Source organism: Leptonychotes weddellii, chromosome 12 (genome assembly GCF_054177405.1).
Source record: "Leptonychotes weddellii isolate Sample4059 chromosome 12, ASM5417740v2, whole genome shotgun sequence".
NCBI classification, from domain to species: Eukaryota; Metazoa; Chordata; class Mammalia; order Carnivora; family Phocidae; genus Leptonychotes; species Leptonychotes weddellii.
In genome coordinates this window covers 28,645,085-28,669,341 of record NC_138380.1, presented here as the reverse complement: position 1 = coordinate 28,669,341, position 24,257 = coordinate 28,645,085, and the positions used below count along the sequence as shown (strand labels likewise).

The 24,257-nt window shown below is 40.3% G+C and overlaps 1 long non-coding RNA gene across 14 annotated transcripts in view; it reads right to left on the bottom strand.

Moving 5' to 3' along the window:
* Nucleotides 1-24,257, bottom strand: part of LOC115940167 (uncharacterized) — a 91,689-nt gene that overhangs the window by 59,993 nt on the left and 7,439 nt on the right. The window contains exons 4-5 of one of the 14 annotated variants that reach the window (XR_014139168.1): nt 12,164-14,500; nt 3,350-3,647 (exon numbers count right to left, since the gene is read on the bottom strand). The exons of the other annotated variants lie outside the window; for them this stretch is intronic. This is a non-coding gene — a long non-coding RNA (uncharacterized LOC115940167). The remainder of the gene's footprint in view (nt 1-3,349; nt 3,648-12,163; nt 14,501-24,257) is intronic. 14 annotated transcript variants of the gene reach the window in all.

Here is a 24,257-nt window from a genome sequence, read left to right as displayed (position 1 = left end):
AGGGAGAAGCAGGCTTTCTGCTGAGCAGGGAACCCCATGCAGGGCTCGATCCCAGGACCCTGAGATCATGACCTGAGCCGAAGGCGGTCACTCAACCGAGCCACCCAGGCGCCCCTCCCCCTTATTCTATTTTTAACTTTTAGCCTATTTTATTGCATTTTAATTTTAGCATTATCCTAGATCTTTTTCTTAATTTTAGGTTTCTCTATAATTTTAAACCATTATGTTTAATTTTGTCTACACTACTGTTAGTGTTCTCTAATAGTTTACTGCAATTACTAGCTTAGGCCTGTCCTTTACTTGGGTTTTGTTGACCTCCTTTGTTCTCCCATTTCTTCTTTTTGATTCAAATCAACAGTGGTGGTGATTTTTAATGACCTTCATTGTGGGCAACAAGAAGTGAGTCTAGAGAAGTGGTTACCAAACTTTAGTGTGTCTTAGAATCACTTAGAGGGCTTGTAAAACACGGATAGATGGTACCAGTCCCAAAGTTTCTGATTCAGTGGGTCTGGTGTGGGGCCCAGGTGATGCTGATGCTGTGAGGTGGTGACCACATTTTGAGAACCACTGGTCTGGAAAAGTATGAATAGGGGATAGAGTCCTTATTATAACTAGGAAAATCCCTTCCCATGCATCCTAGCCCCTTTTTGCCATGCAAAAATTGGATTTATTGGATGCTTTATTGGATTTTCTTTCTCTTCCACATGCTTTATTGGATTTTCTCCAACACATTCTACTTCCTCCTCAATATAAACTTTTCCCAGGGCCATTACCCTCCCCCCTCTGCATATGGGTCATTGATTGGCCAAAAAGGTTACTCATTAAAATATGACACCAAAAAAGTCTATCACACTATTCTCCTTAAGAGAAAATATGTGACTCAGAATCCATGGTAACCAAAATATATAATAACTGGGTTTTAGGCAAATCTTGGTAATTGCATGCTAGGAGGGAAGAGCAAGGTGAACCTCATACCCAAGAATATGCAGTTCTGGCTTGACCCCTGTGGGAAACCAGGAGTAATGGGGCTCTCAGAGGCCCACAAGAATCCAGGAGCCTGGAAATCAGAGTCCTGTCACTGCTGTCAAAGTATTCACTTCCAATGTAATTTGGAGAGAATAATGACAGAGACAACTAAAAGCCCTGCTTTGGCCCATCTCTGTCCCCCTCCTTTTCCCCCAGGATCACTGTTTCCCTGTAGTGGATGCATACAACCCATGCCTGTTTGTATAATTTTATTATCTGTGTGTCTACTAACAATATATAGCATTATTACATGTTATATGATATTCATATACTTTATATCTTTTCTCGTACTTTCTGATTATGATCTTTGTCTCCCTTCTATGTCTATTATCTTATCCCCAACTCCTTCATTCTCCCAAATTCTGAAAGTACAGGGGTATGGTTGGGCTGGGCTTTTCAAGGCTTTTTTCTTTGTCCCTAGAGAGTCCTATCCTGTAAAAACTAGAATCCCTCAAAGGATACTTTATCAAATTTGGATCTAAGCCACACTGATAACTCTGATAACAATTCCCCTTTTTGCCCCAAATTGCCTGACAGCTTTGTATCTTCCACTGAAAGATTTTCCCATTGAAAGGATTCTTCCCCAATACTAATCCTCCTGTCTTCTCCCTACCTCTCACACCCTGCCATCTCGAACATACTGCAAAGTTTCAGAAAGTGGGAGGGACTTAGTTATCTCCAGATGGAGGGCTTTAACCCCACTGCCTGATTCCAGCCATCTCACCAGTGACCCCCTAATCCAGTGGGGATTAATGGTCAGTCAAAAACCCTTCAGACTCGCCCCCTATCTTGACTCAGCTGGGCTCAACCGGCTGGATGTGGAGTGGACAGCTCCACAAGAAATGGCACCCTAACAACCCGTGAGCCATGAGCTACACAGCACCGCCAGTAAGTGGGGGTGGTCCTGGAGCGTAATCTGCATTCTCCAAGAATCCTCTTCTGCATTTTGGCTGTAGACCCCAAGAGTAAGGTCTACAAAATGTTGGGGGCTATTAATGTTAATTGCCTGCTAGGCTTCTGGATTTTTCATTAATAATTTCTCTATGTTTGGTCTTTTGGGTCTTTTAATTCTCTAGCCATTTCTTAGAGAAATACAGATAGATCCATCATCCTGACCTCTATCAGTTTTATGGCTTCTATTGCAAAATTGTCTAATGCATTAGGAAAGAAATCTTTTTCTGTGATTTTAGAACTTGTTCCTTGGCAAGCTGAATATATGATGTGTTTTCATTTTGAAGTAAGCATATAATTTATCACCTAAACTGGAACATTTTTGAGAGTGACAAATGCTAAACCACTTGAGATGCTAGTACAACAGAAGAACACTGGCCAGTCTAGACAAACCAGATGGACGATCATGGTCACCCCACTGAGTGTGCACATTCCCTCCCCCAAGGGAAGCTTCCAGAGGAAGCTTTCAGCAAACAGGCTGTGGTGTCACCCCTGCCAGGACCATCTGTTTATGTTTGCAGGCCCAGGGAAGCCTTGAGACTAGCTAAGTCACACAAAATGTATTTGAACACATGTGGGATCTGTAGTCCAACTGCCTGTGTTCTTCCAGTGGAGAAATCTGTACGAATCCATGTTATAAATAGAAACTTCATTATCCGCACTGTGTGTTTCTGCCTTGGCTCAAAATGTAGGAACTTCCATCAACATTTCCTTTCTCTAAGAAAAGTGTTGGAGACTTTGACAAACATTTCTGCCTTCTCAGAAATGCCAAGGGAAAAAAATCTTCCATTCTTAGCAAATCTCAATTACTAGCAACTTCTCATACAAGGAGGAGTGACTGAACTGATGGGGTAGACCGGGGAGAAACCAGTAACCAGTGGGCCGCATTTCTCCATTGATCAGGGCTAATAATAATAATAACTGACATTTACTGAATGGTTGCTCTGTGCTGGGGAACTTTACATGGTTTTGTATGGTGCATTAGCTCCAGGCTGGCAGCTCAGCATACCCAGAGGATGCCACAGAGGATATTAAAAATGCACGAACAACAACAACAACAAAAAACCCAGCAGAGTGAAAATTCTAGACACGTGGTTTGCTCTGTATGTGTGTGTTGTGACCTAACGAATCCCGTGAACCCCTGGTGGAGCTGATCCCCTGTGAGCCTGCACCCTCCCGTCGTCGGCAGGTCGGTGTACCAGCCGGAGCAAGGAACTGACATTCAGATTTAACCTTCAAATGAAAGAGGAAACATGAGTCACAACTTCATAGGACAGTTCTGCCACACAGGTTTCTGTATGGTGATTTAGCTTAAACCCAATTAGTAGATAGGGGAGTAGTGTCAGGTTAACAAAGTCACATTGGTTCATACCAGTGTTTCCTTAGCCAATGGAGAGTAGAATTATACTCATCAGCAGGAAAGAGAAAGCCCAGCTTGTATCTGCAGTGGCAGCCGGAGCACTTCTGGCTTTAATTTTTAAAATGTGAAGCAAACACCTGCACTCTCAGAGGCACGCGGACCCTGCACAGCTCTTGGCTCACGGCAGCTCATGCTGCCCTCAGTGCCTGCTGTACAACGGTCCCCGGGACTCCGAGGTCGGCTTCCAGCCACACTGGCTCTGGGCCATCCAGCTCTACTGTCTTCTCTTTGTTCTCAACTGGTTCAGAATCTTGAAGGAGAAGGAGAAGTGAGGGATTAGATCCTCATCACCTTTTTTTTAATTAAAAAAAAAAAAGATTATTTATTTTAGGGAGAGCTTGTGTATGAGCGGGGGGAGGGGCAGAGGGAGATGGAAAAGGAGAGAGAATCTCCAGAAGACGCCCCGCTGAGCACAAAGTCTGACTTGGGGCTCCAAGCCATGAGCCCTGAGATCATGACCTGAGCCAAAACCAAGAGTCCAAGAGTCGGATGCTTAACTGACTGAGCCACCCAGGCGCCCTTATATCATCCTCACCTTTAACTCAGTGGACACGGGCTCTGGTACAAGCAAAGCTCAACCCAAACCTTCACTTACGGATGCTCAAACAGCATTCCATCACAGCAATCATCACAGTAACAGCACCATGCATTCAGACAGTGTTTGCTACTTGTCAGGAATGTTCTAAGAGTATTACACAGTCTTATACACTGAAAGGGATCAGGATATGCCATCCCCAAAATATGCCACTTTGACAGGATTATTTTGAGCTGAAGGCATTTGAGTTCTTGAAATCCCTTACCTGCCTAGAAGCAGGGCCTCCCAAAAGAACTCAGTTGTCACAAATCCCCTCCCAGGAGCCACTCTACTAGCTTCTGGGAGACAAGAAGTCGGCACCACACCCAGACGCACAGTGTCACAAACTATCATATCTCCCATATATGCCTCTAAGGACCCATTTATCTTTCCAAAAAGCCATTTGCTCTTCCATAAGTGCTCTTTCCCATCATTTCCCCTGCTAAGTTAGGTATATAGACCCCAAATTCTAACCACTCCTTTGAATTCCTCATCTCTAAGTGTTCCAACTGTATTCAATGTACATGCTAAGAACCTGTTTTCAAGTTAATTTTTTGTCAGCCAATTTATAGGGCCCCAGCCAGAAGGCCTAGGAGGGTAGAAGAAAAAAACAATTTTTTCCTCCCCTACAGTTTTGTGTATGAATTCATTTAATCACCACAACCCCATGAGGTAGGTGCTTTCAGCTGAGGAATGAGACATGGAAAGGTTAAGTGGTTTGGCTAAAGACACTTATTACAATGGCATAACCTGGAGCAAAAGCAAAGTTCTAGAGATGGAATGACAGTTTTGGGGGGCTGGAGGCAGTGCTGAGTGGATAAAAGGAAAAAACAAAAAAGAACTAATATCAACATTCTTGGGTGGGCATCAAAGGGAAATTGTGGGTTCAACCTAGATAAATTGGAATTTTGGAAAGTCCTATGGTTTGTGAATGTCATCCTGGGGCTGGCTGCCCAGATAATTGATAGCTTGTAAAACATACTAATTTTTTTTTTTAAATCATGTAACACCAAAATGAATTCAAGCTAGTCTTCAACTAGAAGAGGAGCCTAAAACAATCCTTAAATTTATCAAAAATAGATTTCTGATAGAAGAGCTGAAATTTTCCACAAGGGTAAAGCAAAGTTATTACCCCCACCATTCTTTATAACTTGATTCTTAATGATCAGATGCTGCTTTCAGATGAGTTGGACACAGTCCCATAGAGAACAGAAAGATGAACAATGTTTTACAGGCTAATGATGTGGTTATATTATTATCTCAAATCGTGAGTAGCTTGAACAAACAACAGGTTCTGCAAGCTCATTATTGCCAGAAAAGAGAGTTACTTACCAACTTTTTAAATGTGAAAATAGTTATTTTTGGAGGATGTCCCAGAACCTTTAACCAATTTATAAACAATAAGCCAATACAACAAGTTGTCTCAATTATCTTGGTGAATACTGAACAAATAGAACATCTTGGAAGATGTGTGAGGAAACAGCTCTTCAAGGTCAGGTATTCTATAGGTGCTAAAGGGAGGTTTTCAAGAATTGTTTTTGTGGTTTTTCACCTGAAGCAAGTATCTGATTATAACGGCTTTAAACTGTTTTCAAGCTAAATCAATCATTGCCATGCTACACAGAGCAGAACTTTTGGATTCCATTTTATGTTCATTTGTATGCTATAAAAGATCCAAACTGTATTTTGGGGAGAACTTCAGCCTTTTGCAGGTATTTTTCTATATTCATCTCAAGAGATTACAAAGGCCAGCATAGAAGCACATGTATCTGGATATATATCTGCTCTAGGCCTCACCCTGTTACACTGCTTTTATTTTAATTCCAATACATTCTACCTGGTCACATTTATGTATCATTTTAAGTAGCTATAAATCATTTTTTGAAGATGATATACAAATAAATTGTAAAAGAAATATAACTTAAGTGATTACTTCAAATATATATCTTCAAATATAAATTCAACTAGCAGTGTAAATACACACATATACATATTGAAACTCTTCCAAAGTTTGCATAAAAACTTCTCTCAGTTGAACAACTGAATTATTTACTGAATTAAGGTGCCAGCTCTTAGCTTATATACCACATTTAAAGGTTTTGCACTGAATATTTCCTTTTCCTAAAACAGGAAAATTTTACAACAGTCACCTTTCCTAAGGGGACAGTATTATCTTTACAGTAAGGTTTAATCTATCTTGAAGAAAGGAAAGTTGTGTGTACAACTAGAGTGTGCACTATTTCTGAATCTGGAGCCATCCAACTTCTTTGCAGGAATGGCCAAGACAGAATGAGTCATCCTATCCAGTTGGTTTCCATTTAACAAAGGACTAAACTTTCCCCACCACTTCAATTAGCTTTATACACTGAAACACATTTTCAGCCCTTAGACTATAAACCCTTTTACTGAAATGGAAAGATTGGAATTTATAGACACAGGTTCAACCATTTTCAGAAGTCCCAACTTTGTTCTTTAAAAGAAACATGAAAGGATTTCTCTCATTATTAGATAAAATGCCTAAGTTTGTTTCCCCAAAAAAGAAGAGTCAGAAAGATCTTGAATGCAGGTAGTTTATTTGGGTGGAGATCCTAGGATATAGGAATGAGGGACCAAGGAAAATGAGTTCAAAAGGTAGAAAAATCCAATATAAGTGTCCATAACCAAAGTTCTCTGGGCAAAAGGAGCTCAATTTTTTTTTTTTTGTAGTTTTTAATTTAATTATATTATGTTAGTCACCATACAATACATCATTAGTTTTTGATGTAGTGATCCACGATCCATTGTTTTCGTATAACACCCAGTGCTCCATGCAGTACGTGCCCTCCTTAATACCCATCACCGGGCTCAATTCATCAGGACATACTGAGGGTCCTAATGCATAGATCATGCTTCCCAGAATTATCTTCCCCAGGGACAAGAGGCTGGAGCTTCCATCTCCCACTGATACAAGGTTGTTCTAGAAGTTAACTCACCTGTATTTTCAGGTTTCCTGGTATCAGAGAAGGATTTGGGGTAGAGCGCCGAAAAATCTGGCTCTCACTTTTAGTGAGAAGTGCAAAGTCAGCCTGAGGTTGTACAGAAATATACACTTCAGCTTCAGCTGAAACCAGAGGTAGGCCTAAGGAATGTGATTCAGTGTTCTGGAGGTGTCTAATAAAAGTACCCAATGTGACAGATAAGTTAATGAACCACACTTCTTGTGCAGTCCTGCTTCCACAGTCTGGGCTGGGCTTCTCACTACTCTAATAGGATAAAACAGAATTGATACTATGCCTGTTCTGGGTCTAGCCCTCAACGACCCAGAATCTTCTGCTTCCTACTTCTTGGAATGCCTGCTCTTGGAACCCAGTCACAGTAACTTGAAGCTCAATGTAAGGACCATGTGGAAAGAACTGAGATCTGGCTGAGAGGTCTGGCTGAGCTCCTGGTCAAGCCTTCAGATGACTGATGCTGTCTGACCTTGGACAATACCATGTTGGGAAGAACTGCCCAGGGAAGCTGTGGAATTATAAGCCATAAAAAAAATTATTTTATTCCCTAACATTTTGGGTTACTTATTTTAGTCACAGAAATCAATTAAGATATCAGTCAAGAAACCTTAAAACAAGTAGACAAGTAGGGTTGTCAAAGTCCCTAAGAAGAATAGCTTCCAGATACATCCATAGGAGAACTGATTTTTCCTAGTTTTGCCTACTCCTCACCAAGCCCTGTGGCAGCCCTTATCATATCTCTGACCATTAGTTATGGCTCTGAAGGATTTCAAGTAATTTTAGTGATTCTGAGAGGAAATGTTTTTTGATATTTTTTGCCAAATTACATTGCTGAGTATTATTGTGTAACAAATTTTCATGTCTACTCTAACCTTTCTCCCCAGTGTGGATGGTTATAGGGTTACCAGATTCATCTGATGTTCACTCAACAAGCGTCATTTAAAATTCACTAAACAAATACTGAGTACCTACTGTGTGGCAAGCCCTGTTCTAGGCACTGCTATTATAATAATGGACAAAACAGACAAAAATCCCTGTCTTTTTGGAGACGGAAGATTGACAAACAGCAGAAGAAATACACAGAATATAAATATATATAAATATAAATACTATATATAGTATCTAGAGAATGTTAAGTGTTAAGGAGAAAAACTAAAGTAGGGAAGGAGTATAGAGAAAATGTTTAAAAATAGGTGTTAAAATTTTGCCCTTAGGAAAAGGGAACCACAGGGAATCTAGGGGAAAAGCAGAGGAGCAGCAAGTACAAAGAACCTGAGGCAAGACCGTTACTGAAGTATTCAAGAAACAGTGATGAGGCCATCGTGGCTGGAGCTGGATGAGCAAGGGAATAGTAGTAAAGAAGGTCTAAGAGTTAACGGAGGCCTAGAACACACAGGATCTTTTGGAAGTCAGTAGAGAATTTGAGCAGAGGGGCAATATGATCTGACTAAGTTCAAGAGGATTATTCTGGCTTCTATATTAAAAGCAGAATGGGAAAGAAGACCAAAGAATACTCAGGAAAATCAACCAACCCATCACTGCAATACCAGGTGAGAGGAGAAGGACTTGTTCCAGATTAGACAGATTTGGGATATAACTGAAAATAGAGTCAGACAATGGAATTTGCTGACACTTCAGATGTGAGATGTTTTTAATACAAGAGAGGGGGTATTACGCATTACTCCAAAGTTTGGGCCTCAGCAAATGAAGAATTACATTTCCATTATCCGAGACGAGGAAGTTTGGGAGTTTGTATATAGAGTTTAGTGTTAGACACATTAATTTTGAGATGGAACTAAAGAGGTTGAGGAAGTTTAGGCAACAAGCCTGGAATTCAGGATAGAGGTTTAAGCCAGAGATATAAATATGGGAATCATCAGCATACGGTATTTAAAGCCATGACGTTGGAGAAAATTATGAAGAAACTGAATATAGATAGAAAAGGAAGAGTTCTCAAGACTAACTACAGGGCATTCCAAAAATATAGAGGTTGGGAGAGGAAGCATGTAGAGGAAAAGCAAGAGACTAAGGAGCAAACAAAGCAGAAAGCAAGCCAGCAAGGTGTGGTAGCTAAGAAACCAAGAAAATGTTTTAAGGAGGAAAATGTAACTGACCATATCAAATGCTGCTAATAGTTCGGGAAGATGAGGCATGAGAGCTGGTTATTGAATTTAGCAATACAAATTGCCCTGGCGAAAAGCACAGTTTTTGTGGAGCAGTGATGGTGAAAGCCTGATGGACCCTGTTCAAGAGAAAATGGAAGCAGAGAAAGTCAGCCGGTCAATATAGAGGATTCTAAAAAGTTTATAGAAAAGAAGCAAAATAAAGCTGGCACAGTTAAAAAAAAATTAATGGGAGAAATAACAGCAGTTGGCATGGTGATAGGAATGATCCAAAAGAGAGGGAATAATTATGATCCAAGAGAATGGGTGAGAATTACTGGAATCATGCCTTTAGTGGTGAAAAGGGATGGAATATAGTATATCAGTGAGAGGTTGGTCTTAGCTAAGAGTACAGATGGTTCAAGTGCATGCTTAGTAACGGAGAAAGAAGGTAGACTGAATGGACACAGGTGCATGAGGTGAGTAGATGAAGTGTGAGTCCATGAAAGTTCTCCTATGAAGGCTTCTATTTTGCCAGTGAAATAGGAACCAAGATCATCAGCCAAGAGTGACTATGGTGGAGAAGGCCTTGGAGGTATGAAGCTCAGAAAGCATGAAGTAATCAACAAGGAAAGTATGGATTGGGGATATACAGTATTGTTGCAGGGCAGCGTCACCTACTTTGGAACAGTGGTAGTAACAGCAAGTGAGAACAGTCAGCACTGTTGTGGGCTTCATTCCCTTCAGCTGTGTAGGTGAAGGAACAGCACAGTTGGTTTAGCCAGTCTGTGTTTGGCTAATCACAGCACCATCTTCCCCCACCCCCACCCCCGAAACCCCTCGCCTCCTCATGGAAGTATTAGCTATTTTCTCCCTAACAGAGAACAATACTGTTCAGAGAGCTTGGTGATTCTGACTCAGCTTTCAATACTTCTCCCAATGATGTCTTGCAAAAGTTTTGTGTCTTGTCATTTACTTTTTCTCTCCCCATCCCACAATTCATATGTTTTCCTATTTTCAATGTTATTACATTCAGTTGTATTCTGACTAATTTTCCAAAAGGGGCGAAGACAAACTGTGGAAGGGGGGATATAACTGGACTATTCACAGTATCTCAGTAATGTTAAACCCCATTTATGCAGCGCCTTTTATGTCCTAGGTATTTCACATACATTTCTAATCCTCTCAACAAGTTTCCCATTTTAAAGGAATGGAAACTTAGAAAGTAAAGTGAGTCACCTCGCTAACAAATGCCAAAGCCGAGATCCAAACCCTGGTCTGCATGTCCCACAGTGTTGACTCTGGCCACTTGCCCTCTAACCCTTATTAGCCAAGGCAAAATCAAGCTTGTGTTGTCCTAGCTCCAACTGTACATATTCAAAAGCCGTTCAGTGAGCTTGCCCAAGTATCTTCAATCCAAGGTGCTGTTTCCAGCCTTTTTTCTCCCAAACACCAGACCTCATCTGCTCCTGATCTTGAGACAAAAATTATAGCTTTCAATTTCCAAAATGCTGAATTTTACCTGTGTTCTCCTGTCCAATTCTAAACCTCTAGGTTCATTTACCTAGTTACAATACCTTGGTGCTGTTGACATTTTGGGCCAGGTAATTTTTTTCTTGTGGAGGCCTGTCCTGTTTTAGCAGCATCCCTGACCTTCACATACTCGATGCCAGCAGCACCCTCTCCCCAACTGTGACAAAGAGAAATGTCTCTAGAGGGGGGCGCCTAGCTGGCTCAGTTGGTAAGCGTGTGACTCTTGACCTTGGGGTTGTGAGTTCAAGCCGCACAGTGGATGTAGAGATTACTTAAAAATAAAATTTTTTTTTTTAAATGTCTCTAGACATTGCCAAATGTACAGAGGCAAAATTGTCCTTGGTTGTGAACCACTGGATTATAAGTAAGGATTACAAAGGAATTAGTTTCATTTTTTGAGACGCCTGGGTGGCTCAGTCAGTTAAGCATCTGCCTTCGGCTCAGGTCATGATCCCAGGGTCCTGCTCAGTGGGGAGCCTGCTTCTCCCTCTGCCTCTGCGCTCTCCCTCTCTCTCTGACAAATAAATAAAATCTTAAAAAAAAGGCAATTAGTTTCATTTTTTAATTTTATTTTAAATTTTACATTGTCACTTTATCCATAACAGTAAAAGATAAGTTATTTTTGTACTTTTTGCTTTAGATTATGTTTTTTGTTTTGTTTTCTAGAAGATAAGCTCCTCCTCAGACTTTTACATTCTCTATAACTTTCCAAGAAGTCCTTGCTTGTTTCAACGTCATCGTCACAGGCAGAATTAATTTTCATAGTCTCTACGTCCCATTATACTTTAAAATAAAAAATCTATAATAGTGTTTACCACATTCTATTAGTGCTTTAAAAAACAAAAAGATCTCACACCTATCTCCAACTATCATCTCTTTGGTGACATAGGTCATATAACATTCATTTTTGTGTCTCCAGCATTTATAAAAATCCTAACATATAAGTATCTGCTTAACTTGTGTATTTAAACTGTATTGAAAGGAATTCCGTATGTTGACTTTTTAAATTATCTCTGCCTACAGAATGCCCCTTTACAGTGTTTTCTGACCCACATGCATATTACAGTCCTGCCATCTAGTGGCCAATTACCCAAATTGTAATTGCAACACCTAGTATAAAATAAACCATATTACCTATGCCTACAGAATGTGCCTTTACAGTGTTTTCTGACCCACATGCATATTACAGTCCTGCCATCTAGTGGCCAATTACCCAAACTGTAATTGCAACACCTAGTATGAAATAAACCGTATTTCTCAAATACAAACTTTTAAATTCCATTCAATATCATAAGATAAAGAAACTTCTATACCACTTTTACACATATACACTTTTCAACTAATGAAACGTTCCAATTTTTAACATTTTGCCTCTGAGTAAAATTAATTCACATGTATTAAGGTTTTAGCTCCAATATACAGCATTTTTATTTGCTAATAAGAATATATAATGTCCACATTACCCCCCCTTCGATTTTATGTCCTTTCCCAATAAAGCTCAAACTTTACTGCTTTTTTCTCTTAGAGACCTATCTCAAGAGTCTTAACCATTCAACAAAACACCTACCTGGACACCAAACTCAGCTAAAATCAAGACATCAGGACAAACTCCTCAGCTGATAAGATCCATCATCTGATTGGACCCAAAGTTGTTCCACAATCTGGACTGAAATAAAGTTTTTAACCAGTAGGCTATTAGTGTGGTTACAGGGTTGACTGAACTGATCCATCAGTTCAACTAAGTAGGTTAGTAGGAAATTAGTCTAAATACTAAAAAACTTGTGAAGCATTTTCATTCTTGATTGAATGAACCTCCTCAATAACTCATTGCCTTCACCAATTATAATTGTATACTTTCAAGTATCTCATTCATGCATTATTCTACTGTTATAATAGCAATAATACAGTTAACTAATGATATAAACTGAATGCGGAGGGGAATAAGAATGGAAAGGATGGGAGATAAGGGTTGGCAAATAAGTTTCAACTTTAATTACTACTTAGCATCTGAGATATCATAAATCTATTACTATTTCATATTTGTGAGTTAATAAAGTATATTTGCTTTAGCAGGAAGGCATTACCAAATATCTCTAAAATATGCTGGATTGTTCTGTCATGTATCTCTGTTTTGCTGAAATCATTAACATACTTTTAAGCCAAATGAGGCATATGTATAAACTCTCAGATATCTTTCTATCTAATATTAACTCTTGATACATCATTGATTTGCAAGATAAATATTTTTTTTTTTTAAAGATTTTATTTATTTGACAGAGAGAGACACAGCGAGAGAGGGAACACAAGCAGGGGGAGTGGGAGAGGGAGAAGCAGGCTTCCCGCAGAGCAGGGAGCCCGATGTGGGACTCGATCCCAGGACCCTGGGATCATGACCTGAGCTGAAGGCAGTCGCTTAACCAACTGAGCCACCCAGGCGCCCTGATAAATATTTATTTCTAATACTGCAAGCTCACATGTGGCATGACCCTATTTCTTTACTCTCAGGTATTTAAGATGCCTGAAGTTCAAGAGATTATTTAGACCAATTCCTTGCGGCATAGATGGAAAAACTGAGGTTTTGAGAGGTTTAGAGGCTCACCCAAGCTAACTGAGCTCATTGTAACAGATGAATCTAGAACTTTCAGTTACTGAAAGAATAACCACTAGTCCCGAGGCCAATACACCACCAAGAGGATTACAAGGTGAGTCTCTCGGGACCAATGCCATCATGCTTCACTAATTTGAAGGAGTCCCAGCCCAAGTCATTCTTTTTCTCACAAACTCTTAATCCATAAGCTGTATATCCTCTCCACTTCCCTCTCTTCCCAAACAAACGCTTTGAGTGTCTCCTGTGACCCCAATATGAATAAGCAATTCCTTGTTCTTCAAATATTTATTCCCTTTACCTCCTTGCATTACCTGAAACCTGCCTGGGCCCTGAACAAACATTAGGGCCAGGAGTTGATTACATTGAGTTGACTGAGGTAGGTGTACTCCTTGCTCCCCTTTTCTGTTTCCAAATTATCTCACCCCTTCCCTCCTGCAAAAATCACTGTTCTTTCAATGCTAACGTCATTTGGATAGATCACTGTTTCCTACACCTTCTTACACGCTTTTCCCAACCTCTTAGTCCTACCTCCGCTTTCACCAGCCTTCTGTTCCTGGCAGTCTTCCATTCCGGTTTCCTTTCTTTATCCTGGGTGATTTCAATACCTACATGGATGACCCATCAAAAAGCCCCAGCTTCTCAGTTTCTTGATTTCTATATTCCATTGACATTTTTCTTTTCCCTTCAGTCCCTTAATTTATGGTCACACCCTGGACCTTTACATCTCTTAAAAAATGCAAACCTTTTAAAAAATTTCCTATTGAAACATTTAACTATGACAGCTTCCTATGTATTCAGCAGCACAAGTACTTCCATATGACCACACAGTTCTTCAATGATGTGGGGACATCTGATCCTCTCATCCCCCCACCTTCTTATTATCCATCAGTCCCCTCCTGTCATCACTTTCCAGCGTGTTTGGCACAGATTCTGTTATCATCATCATGATGCCCTTTTACAAATACTTTCAACTCTCAGTTCTTTCTCTCCCTCAATTGAGCTCACCCTACAAAACCCCAATCCATGTATGAACTCCTCTGGCTTCAGACTTTCTCCTTGTTTACACAGGAGTGTTAGTGACCACAGATTACGTAACCACATAACTAGTTTCACCGTGAAGTTGTAATCTCAGGCCACAGTTTGAATCTTGATATGACCCAGAAATCTTGCTATAGTTCTCCAATAATTTTACGTTTCTGGTCCCCAGAATGGTCACATTGATCTGGATCCTCTTTCTTTGATCTTCTACTCTGCCTCTTCCACCTTTGTCTCTCAGCAGGTATCCTTGTCCATCATCTACTGAGAATATGGAATTATCAGACAGAAGCATTCTCATTCTCCCCTAACCAAATCCCCAAACCCACCTGCCACCGAACCATCTTTCCCACTGCCATCAAATCAGGAGATATCAAGGAACGTATCAGACTATAGATGGAAACTTCAGAGTTTGAGGCAACTGACCCTAGGTGGTAAGTTAGTAATGCCAGATTTAGAAGGATGGTGAACATTATGTTCTATAGAAAATGGAAAGGCTTTGGTGGGGAGATACATGATCCAAGTTCTGATGTAGGATAGGGGTCAGCAAACTATAGACCTGGGCTTACTAGCTTACTATTTTTATAAGCAAAGTCTTATTGGAACACAGCCATACCTAGTCATTTATGTATTCTTGTCTAGTGACTAGCATATTACAACAGCAGGGTTGAATAGTTGCCACAGAGACCACATAATCCACAAAGCCTAAAATATTTACTATCCCTTTCTAGAGAATTTATCAGCTCTTTTTTAGGAAGATAACTGGCAGCATGATGAAGGATAAATAGTAATGGGGGAAAATTAGGTGCATGGCAAATATTTGGAAGGAAACTGTGTTAGTTCAGTAAGAATAATAAAGGCTTGGTCTAAGCCAATGGAAGTGGATATAGAAAAGAAAAAAAAACAAACATTTTGTATATAGAATCAGGATTAGATAAACAATTAGGAGAAAAAACAAGATAGAAATAGGTTATAAAAAGTTCTCTCACATTTTGTATTCTCGGTGACTGGAAGAGTGGTAGTGATTTCAACGGTAGTGAAAAGAGGTGAGAGTAATGAGTTTCCATGAGTAATAACAATGGGCAATTTAGAGAAGTTCAATACCTACAAAAAATATATACATGGAGCTTGCTGAAATTATCCCCAACTTGATCGCTAAGGCTAATGGAGTTGTGGAGTCAGTGGTCTATAACTGGTAGCTGGTGTGATGGGAATAGATGAAATCACTTAAAAATACAAAATAATAACAACAAAGTCTCTTAAAAGTTTGTATTCAGGAGTTGAAAACAGGCCCACACAAAAATTTGCACACAGATGTTTATAGCAGCTTTGTTCATAACTGCCCAAGCTTGGAAGCAGTATGCCCTTCGGTAGGTGAATGGATAAACAAAGTGTGGTACAACCAGAAAATGGAATACTATTCTGCACTAAATCAGAATGACATGGAGGAACCTTAAATGCGTATTACTGAGTGAAAGAAGCCAGTCTGAAAAGGCTACATACTATATGATTCCAACTGTAACATTCTGGCAAAGACAAAACTATGGAGGCAATAAAAAAGTCAGTGGTTGCCAGGGGTTGGTGGGGAGGAGGGAATGAATAGGCAGAACACAGATGATTTTTAGGGCAGTGAAACTATTCTACAGGAAACTGTATGGTAGATACAGGTCAGTATACATCTGTCCAAATTCATAGTACTTACAAAACCAAAAGTGAACTATAATGTAAACTATGATTTTGGGTGATTATGATGTGTCAATATAGGTTCATCAATTTTAACAAATACAACTCTGGTGGGGATGTTGATAATGAGGGAGGTTATGCAAGTGTGGGAGTAGAGAGTATATGGGAAATCTCTATATTCCTCTCAATTTTGCTGTGAATCTAAAACTGCTCTAAACAATGAAGTCTTAATTAATTAATTAATTAATTTTTAAAAAAGATTTTATTTACTTATTTGACAGCGAGAGAGGGAACACAAGCAGGGGGAGTGGGAGAAGGAGAAGCCCGCTTCCCGCTGAGCAGGGAACCCCATGCGGGGCTTGATCCCAGGACCCTGGGATCATGACCTGAGCCAAAGGCAGACGCTTAACAACTGAGCCACCCAGGCGCCCCTGAAGTCTTAATTTAAAAAGTCTGTTTTTAAAGGGTAGCTAAAACTGTCATTAATTTATAAACAAAAGATTACAGAGAAATTAAAATGAATCAACTGAATCTAGATATATCAAACTAGGTAAATCTCAAATAATGTTCAGGAAAAGCAGGCTACGAAGAATGCTATGATTCTGTGTATGTGAAATTTTACAACATAAAATAACATACACTGTACGTGGATACACAAATGCAGAACAGTGTATCGATGATAATACAACTTCAAAATAGGAGAATAGATTGGAGGGAGAGAATAGGAGATTAGCTTCGTTTGCCACATTATATTTCTTTTTTCAAAAAAGCTTGCAGTAAAATACACCAGAAGAGAGAAAGGGGTATGCACTCTCAGGAGAAAAATTAAGAGGAGAAAGTAGGTCTTGGACATCACAAAAGGAAGGAGGTATGTTTTCAAAAGAACAGCAGAAAACAGACCAACTCTGCAGTCAAGTGAAAAGAGGATTAAGAAGCTCTGTTATCAGTCAGAAACCTAACAGGGTTTCAGCAGAATAATGGAGGTGGGAGCCAGATGGTAGGGGGTGGAGAGGGGAGACTTGGCACCAAAGAAGTGGAGGCAGTGAGAGCAAATGGCTCATTCAAAAAAGCTGGCAATGAAGAAAAGAGAAAGATATACAGCAGTTTGAATGAGAAATATTTAATGTGATGCTTAAAAAATTTCGGGCAGGTGGGTACTCAAATAACTCAACATTTTTTTGCAAAAGATTGAGTCCTTACATTTTCAAAAATAAAAGACAGAAATTAATATCTTTTTTCCCTAAGAGGGTATCTGCAAACTACCTCACATGGTAATATGGCATAAAATAACATTAAGGACTTGCTTCAAATCACAATAACATGAACAGCATAGTTGAAAAAGTTAAGAGAAAGTGAGCCTGGAGACGTCAGGATTTTCCAGATGTGCAGTTCACCCAGATCCCCACAAAGTAAGCATGTATGTTCATGCAATCACCAGCCCAAGATCTGGCCTTCAACCTTTCAGATTTAGAAACTTAACCTCATCAATGTAAATATAATTATCTTCTCAAGAAGCTGATCCACACTACCAGCGCTCATCACAGACTGCTGTTTGAGCCACTCTACTTATTCATAAGGAGTGTAACTGCCAAGCAGTCTAGATACAGTGGTCTGACCACTGAGCCCAATTATCACAAAGGTGTTTGGGAAATGAGGAAGCAGAACAAGGACTTACATTACTGGAATGTGTAATGAAACCTGGCTGCCATGTGACAATAGCAATATTCTTGTCAAGTGGCTTCTTAGGCCAGCCTAACAGAACATCCTCTCTCTAGGTGAGGGCTGCTCTTGCAAACCTCCTCTTTCTGCACCTTTATTTCTTAACCTCCTTCTTCTAAGGTACATAGCCATTCTTTACAGTGTTAATACCTTTCTGCCAAGGAGAAATCAGTTTATGGATAAATAATAATCTCTGTAAGCGGATTCTGCTTTTCTACACTTGTTACTGTTTAACTTTCTGAGTTCTTTGACAAGTCTAGGATCACCTCCACATTTCATTTGTATTTACAAGCCCATGAGCACAGCCTGAGGGGCAAAGTCAACATTCCCTGAATTTCAGTCATACCTATACCACCCTCATGATGTTACTCCACGTGAGGACATGTCGATACATACATATATACATATATATAAACAAATATGACACATAATTTCATGATTTTACTTTTCTTCAAATAAACTCACAGTGTTACCTAAATTTATCTGTAAAAGAAATTTTGTATTACTACCATTAATTAGCAACCCAGGCTATACTTGACATAAGCAAAAACAGTAAGAAAAAAATAATAAAAATAATGTTTTAATAATTTCACTACTATATATGCCGCCACTGACTATCACAGCCCCTAAAATGTGACAGATTGTTTTGTACCTTATGTAAGGTCTCATACAGCCCACGCAGAACATCAGCACTGCTCTGATTCGTCAGACCCTGCTGTGAAGGCTAGTTCAACATTTTTTAAAAAAACTTTTTAAAAAATTGTAGAAAATATGAATTGTTTATATTGTTAAAAAGAAACAAAAAGCCCCAAATGGAGTCACCTGCTAAGCCCCACCAACTTAATGTCTAACCTAACTGCAGCTTCAGCCTCTTCCAGGAGTGGAATTTTAAAGCAGTCTGGAATTTCACGGTCAGCACTAGTGAGGTAATCTGCCTGATAAGACCCCCTGACCTCCCCTGGGAAGGTAACTTTACCTGAAATAATACACTCTTTTGACTTTCTTGTCTCACCCTCCTGCCTATAAAAACTTTCCATTTTGTGCAACTCAGAGCTCTCTTCTATTTCCCAGATGGGATGTGGCCTGATTCATGAATCATTGAATAAAGCCAATTAGATCCTCAAACTTACTCAGTTGAATTTTGTTTTTTTAACAATATGGAATGTTCCTTAGGATAATATCTCTAAAATGAGAACAATTTCCATGGAAATAATCTGGCAGGTCTTTCGTGAAATTCTAGAGAGTTCTAATGGTGCACTAAAGGGCTACCATTAAATGATTTATTGCTGTGTAGGTGGTAAGTTTTAAAATATTTTCTCAGACATAAAAAGGTATAGTTCTTTTGGACCTACAACAAAATGTTTATTTTGCACCGCTCATTCTATTCAATGTGTATAGCACCCTAAGATATGGAAAAACGTTTGAAAGTAATTATTAAGGAAACAGAATAAGGAATTATAGGATTTGTTGGGAAAGGTACAGAGAGTATATTTTCAGAGGCTGTTTGAGAATGTACAGGGGAGAGGTGCCTGGGTGACTCAGTCGTTGGGTGTCTGCGCTCGGGTCATGATCCCAGGGCCCCAGGATCGAGCCCCACATTGGGCTCCCTGCTCCGCCGGAAGCCTGTTTTTCCCTCTCCCACTCTCCTTGCTTGTGTTCCCTCTCTCACTGTGTCTCCTTCTGTCAAATAAATAAATAAAATCTTTTAAAAAAAGAAAGAAAGAAAATGTACAGGGGAGGGGCGCCTGGGTGGCTCAGCTGTTAAGCGTCTGCCTTCGGCTCGGGTCATGATCCCGGGGTCCTGGGATCGAGCCCCGCATCGGGCTCCCTGCTCGGCAGGAAGCCTGCTTCCCCTCTGCTTCCCACCCCCGCTGCTTGTGTTCCCTTTCTTGCTGTGTCTCTGTCAAATAAAAAAATAAAATCTTTAAAAAAAAATATGTTTACAGAGAGGTTTTCTGGAGTGTGTGTGTGTGTGTATGTTTCTTTGGAGGGGTGTCAGGAAAAGACACATTGAAGATAAAGTATCAGCCGCTAGAATTCAGGTCAGACTGGGAATTTCTCAAGTGTTTGCAGTCTATTTGCATAAGTTCATTTGTATGGGATAGAAAAAAAGATGATGAAGACAATCTTTTTCTTCACCCCTCCTCACGGTAATATCTAAAATCTAGGAGCATGGAGGCAGGTACAGACAGAAGCAAGAAAGAGTTGTTTTCACAAAGATTGTCTGAGACTCAGGTACACGTGCAGCCCTCCTTCAGAAACCAATAACGAGCCATGCTACAGAAACCCTTACAATCTGAATACAATACAGCTTTAGCTCGGGAAAGATACTGAGAACAGACTATCATTTTGGCAACCTTGACAATCTGAAGCTCTAGAAGTTTTGGGAGAAAATCCCCTTTCCCCCCAGTCTTCCAGAGACATTCATCTTGTCACTGCAGGCATGAATCACTGTTGGAAAGGGTCACCCTGAAGAAAATTCTCAACCCTCCATGATCAGTAAAGAAATCGAGAATAAAAGAAAAGACTCCTGGTGATTTACTGCCAAATACCCTAGATGGATTCCCAGAATGACCAGCGAGACTTTGAATGAGAGATGGAAATCCTGCATGAGATAGGTTAGGCATGAACTACAGAAATCTGAGTTATTACTGTTATGATTTCCTCTGTGCCCTCAACTATGAAAACTCCTGGGCAAACCGGATTACATATATTTTAAAGAGCAGTCCAATGATAAAGTGTGCCAACAAATGTTTCAGACGTCACAGACGTCATGATGTCACAAAAATGTATTCTATATAGTGCATAATTCTCTCTAAAAATCCTTTTTCATTATAATCCCTGTCCATGTACCAGAAGATTGCCTTGACCACAAATGAATGTGTTTGGGGGCTGTAAACCTTGTTAACAAGAAGTGGAAACATATTTTTTAAATCTCTTGTACCAAACTGTAATTATCTTCTGATCCTCCTAATATTTTCCCACAACAAATGGACCCAAAACTTAAATGGACAAAAAACTTAAATCGCCTACCGAAGTGGACACTCTTGGTGCTCCGCTCAGATCCCCTGGAACTGCTTTCAGAGTTTCTGGGCACCTCTCTCCTGGCCTCACATGTGTTTACTTCCAGAGGCCAGGACCTGCACTCTTTTCCAGAATGCTGCCTACCTGTGAGTTGGTTGGGTTTTGCCTTCACTTACAGTAAGCTGGAAGTCTGCCATGCCCACCCCAGGCAGGGAGTAGTAAAGCCCAGGTCCCTTGCCTCCAATGAAGACAAAACTGCAGTGTCAAAACACACACCATCACTTCCCTGTGGGGTGCCACTGAAACGACCCTGGGTGAGAACTAGCCTGCAAATGCACCTGTGCTTGGGTTTCCTCCCCTTTCCTCTCCTGCTTCCCTTGCTTCCTTACTGATTCCTCTTGGGAACACTTCCTGAACAAACCATTAACACAGAAATCCTTGCTTTAAGTTGTCCTTCTGGAGACTGTCCTAAGACATTCTTCTAAATAGAAAGGTCTGTAAAGAGATCACAGGACTCAGAGAGGGAATATAACAAGGCCAGGCTCACAGAAAGGTGGAGTGCACCGTCACCATCTTAGTATGATGCTTATTTTTTAAAAAGATTTTATTTATTTATTTGAGAGAGAGAGAGAGAAAGCACAAGTGGGGAAAGGAGCAGAGGGAGAGGGACAAGCAGACTTCATGCTGAGTGTGGAGCCCAACATGGGGCTTGATCTTATTACCCTGAGATTATAACCTGAGCCAAAATCAAGAGACAGACACCTAACTAACTGAGCCTCCCAGTTTGATTTGAGGAAAACTGGAGAAGCCTTTGCAAACTCAACATCCCACATCCAGTTATTCCAGGAAAGAGACATGGATGGCTCAAACCTTCATTTCCACCACCAAATCAGCAAACTGTGAGTTTGGCTCAGGCTTCTCAATGTCGTAACTACTTCACTGTGGTATTGAGGAGGAAGGTGAGCTCAGATTTGCCAAATGTTTACCTCAAGAGCCCCGTGTTTGGGAGATGCACAGGTTTATTGGTGGCACCTACCTACGGCCGGACCACAGGTTGGAGGGTGTTTGGGGATGGGTCAGAATGGCCACTCAGCTTCACTCAGCGGTGCTTTCACTCTGCCTTTGACCCAGTAAGCAAATGGAGCAGAGGACACACGTGAGATTAGGATACAGATTGGTTGCTGTGGCAACCATGAGGCGCATCCAGAGCCCGGGGATCTCAGCCTCCCAGAGGAAGGAGTCAGCGGATCAGAGCAGCACTGAACTGTGGGCTCGCTCTACGCCTTTTATACCGCTTCAGGCTTGATTAAGGAACAGCCGAAGTCAAGAGTCTAAGTTCTAACACCATCAAGTTTTCCTATGTCCTAGTCAGATAACTGAGTAATTTCTGCATTCATTTCCTGCTACACCACTGAGCCTAACTGAAGTTTCAGTGCAGGAACGTAGTTAAGGCACCATACACAGGTATTTCGTTTTTGAGTAAACATTCCACTCGAGACCAACTTTGGTGGCAGCGGTGATTGCTTACGTAGGGATATTTAAAGAGGCCTGCCTAGAAGCCCCATCTTGTCCTTTGCATCATGTAAAGGGCAATCAGGTGAAATCAGATGATGACAAGGGCTGTGGTTAGGCTACAGCTATTCTCAAACTCAAGTAAGATATAGATCCCTTTGAAAGGAAGAAGTATTTATGATCTCTCAGTGGGGTTCCCTCGGTTGCAGATCCTGAGGCAAGAATTCAAGTGCAAGTAGTTTCTTTAGGGAAAACCAGTAAGGGGGTAGAGGAGTGTCACCAGGAAAGGAAGGCAGCCAGTGAAAGGTGCATTATTAATACAGCTACTGTACTGAATGACTGAAGAGATCCCAACTGAATTATCCCACCTTGATAAAGGAGCTGAAGTATTTATTTATTTATTTATTTATAAAAGATTTTATTTATTTATTTGACAGAGAGAGAGAGATAGCGAGAGCAGGGACACAAGCAGGGGGAGTGGGAGAGCGAGAAGCAGCTTCCTGCCGAGCAGGGAGCCTGATGTGGGACTCGATCCCAGGACCCTGAGATCATGACCTGAGCCGAAGGCAGACGCTTAACCATCTGAGCCACCCAGGCGCCCAGGAGCTGAAGTATTTATAAACCCGCCTTGTCAGTCACTGACTAAAGACTGCTCCCTGCAGATGCTAAGTTCCTAGCATTTCGGACCTACCACAACAGAGACAGGATTCCAGAAAAAGCCCTCAAACACAGAAATGCACATATTAACAAGCAAAAGTCACTGAAGCACACCGAAATAGTTTTCAGAGAACTGGAAAATGGTTATTAATGCACCTATGTATCTAGAAATTAAGTTAAAAGGGACATAAAATAGGCCCAGGTAGAGTGACTGGGACCTTATATTCATAACACACCCAGAAAGGATGTGCAGGGACATTCATTTCTCACAGAATTCCTGGTAACATATTTATTTAAATTGAAAAAAAAGTCAGCTCATGGGTCTGATCTGCAGTGCCAAGGTTTTAATGAAAATGTATTTAAAGCACATACACAAAATACTATGTGGCAGAAATAGCATTCTTTGTAATTAATAAACTTACGATACAAAAATTTTTAGTTTAAAAAAATGTAGAAGATGGGCACCTGGCTGGCTCAGTAGGTGGAGCATGGGACTCTTGAACTCAGGGTTGTGGGTTCAAGCCCCGCGTTGGATGTAGAGATTCCAAAAAAAAATAAACTTTTTTTTTTAATGTAGGAAAAATAAGCAAAAAATGTTTGAAGATTACTGTAGCTCACTGCTACAACATTTCTACAGTCAGAATTCTTAGTTGTCAGTTTGAAACCAGAAATCCACTTGAGCTGATTTAACCAGGAAAGGGTTACTGAAGTATATTCAGTAGCTCCTTAACTGTGAGACAGGCTGGAGAATAATATTCAGAAGTTACACAGCCATGCAGCATGTCCTAAACACACAGCAAAGCTGGGTCAGTTAGGATCCTGTGGACCCCACTGCCAAACTATACAGACTGAAGCTGAGGCCACTGGTAGCCTCAATAATATGCCTCCTTTATGAACTTGCTCTTGCTGCAACTGGTATGACCACAAGACTGCATTCTCTCTAGGTCCCATTTCAAAGTCTGACATAGTTATAAGCAGAGACTGGTGCTCTCCTGTTGAAAGAAAGACCAGGGAAAAAAAGTACCTGATATACTGAGCTCTATCTCAGACCTTCTGATGATGAATACCCAAAAAACAATGATTAATATCCCTGACAAAGAGGTGTGTTTAATTTGAATTACCATTTTTTGTTTCATAAAAACTATCTGCTGATGATTTCCTTTAATCCACTGCATTATGATATGTCTGTGGTTTTTAGTTTCTGATACATATGTTAAAAGGCAGATTATTTTTTATTTTATACTGTTTTTATGCATGAAAAATCCCATTACATGAGTTATCATCACATGAGGTAATGACTTGGAAAATGTTTCTGCCATTCTGGACTGAAATGCCAACAACAGGAAGGAAGGAAGGAAGGAAGAAAGAAAGGGGAGAAACAATACACATACTTCTGAAGTCTAATCTGACTTGTTTGTTTTTT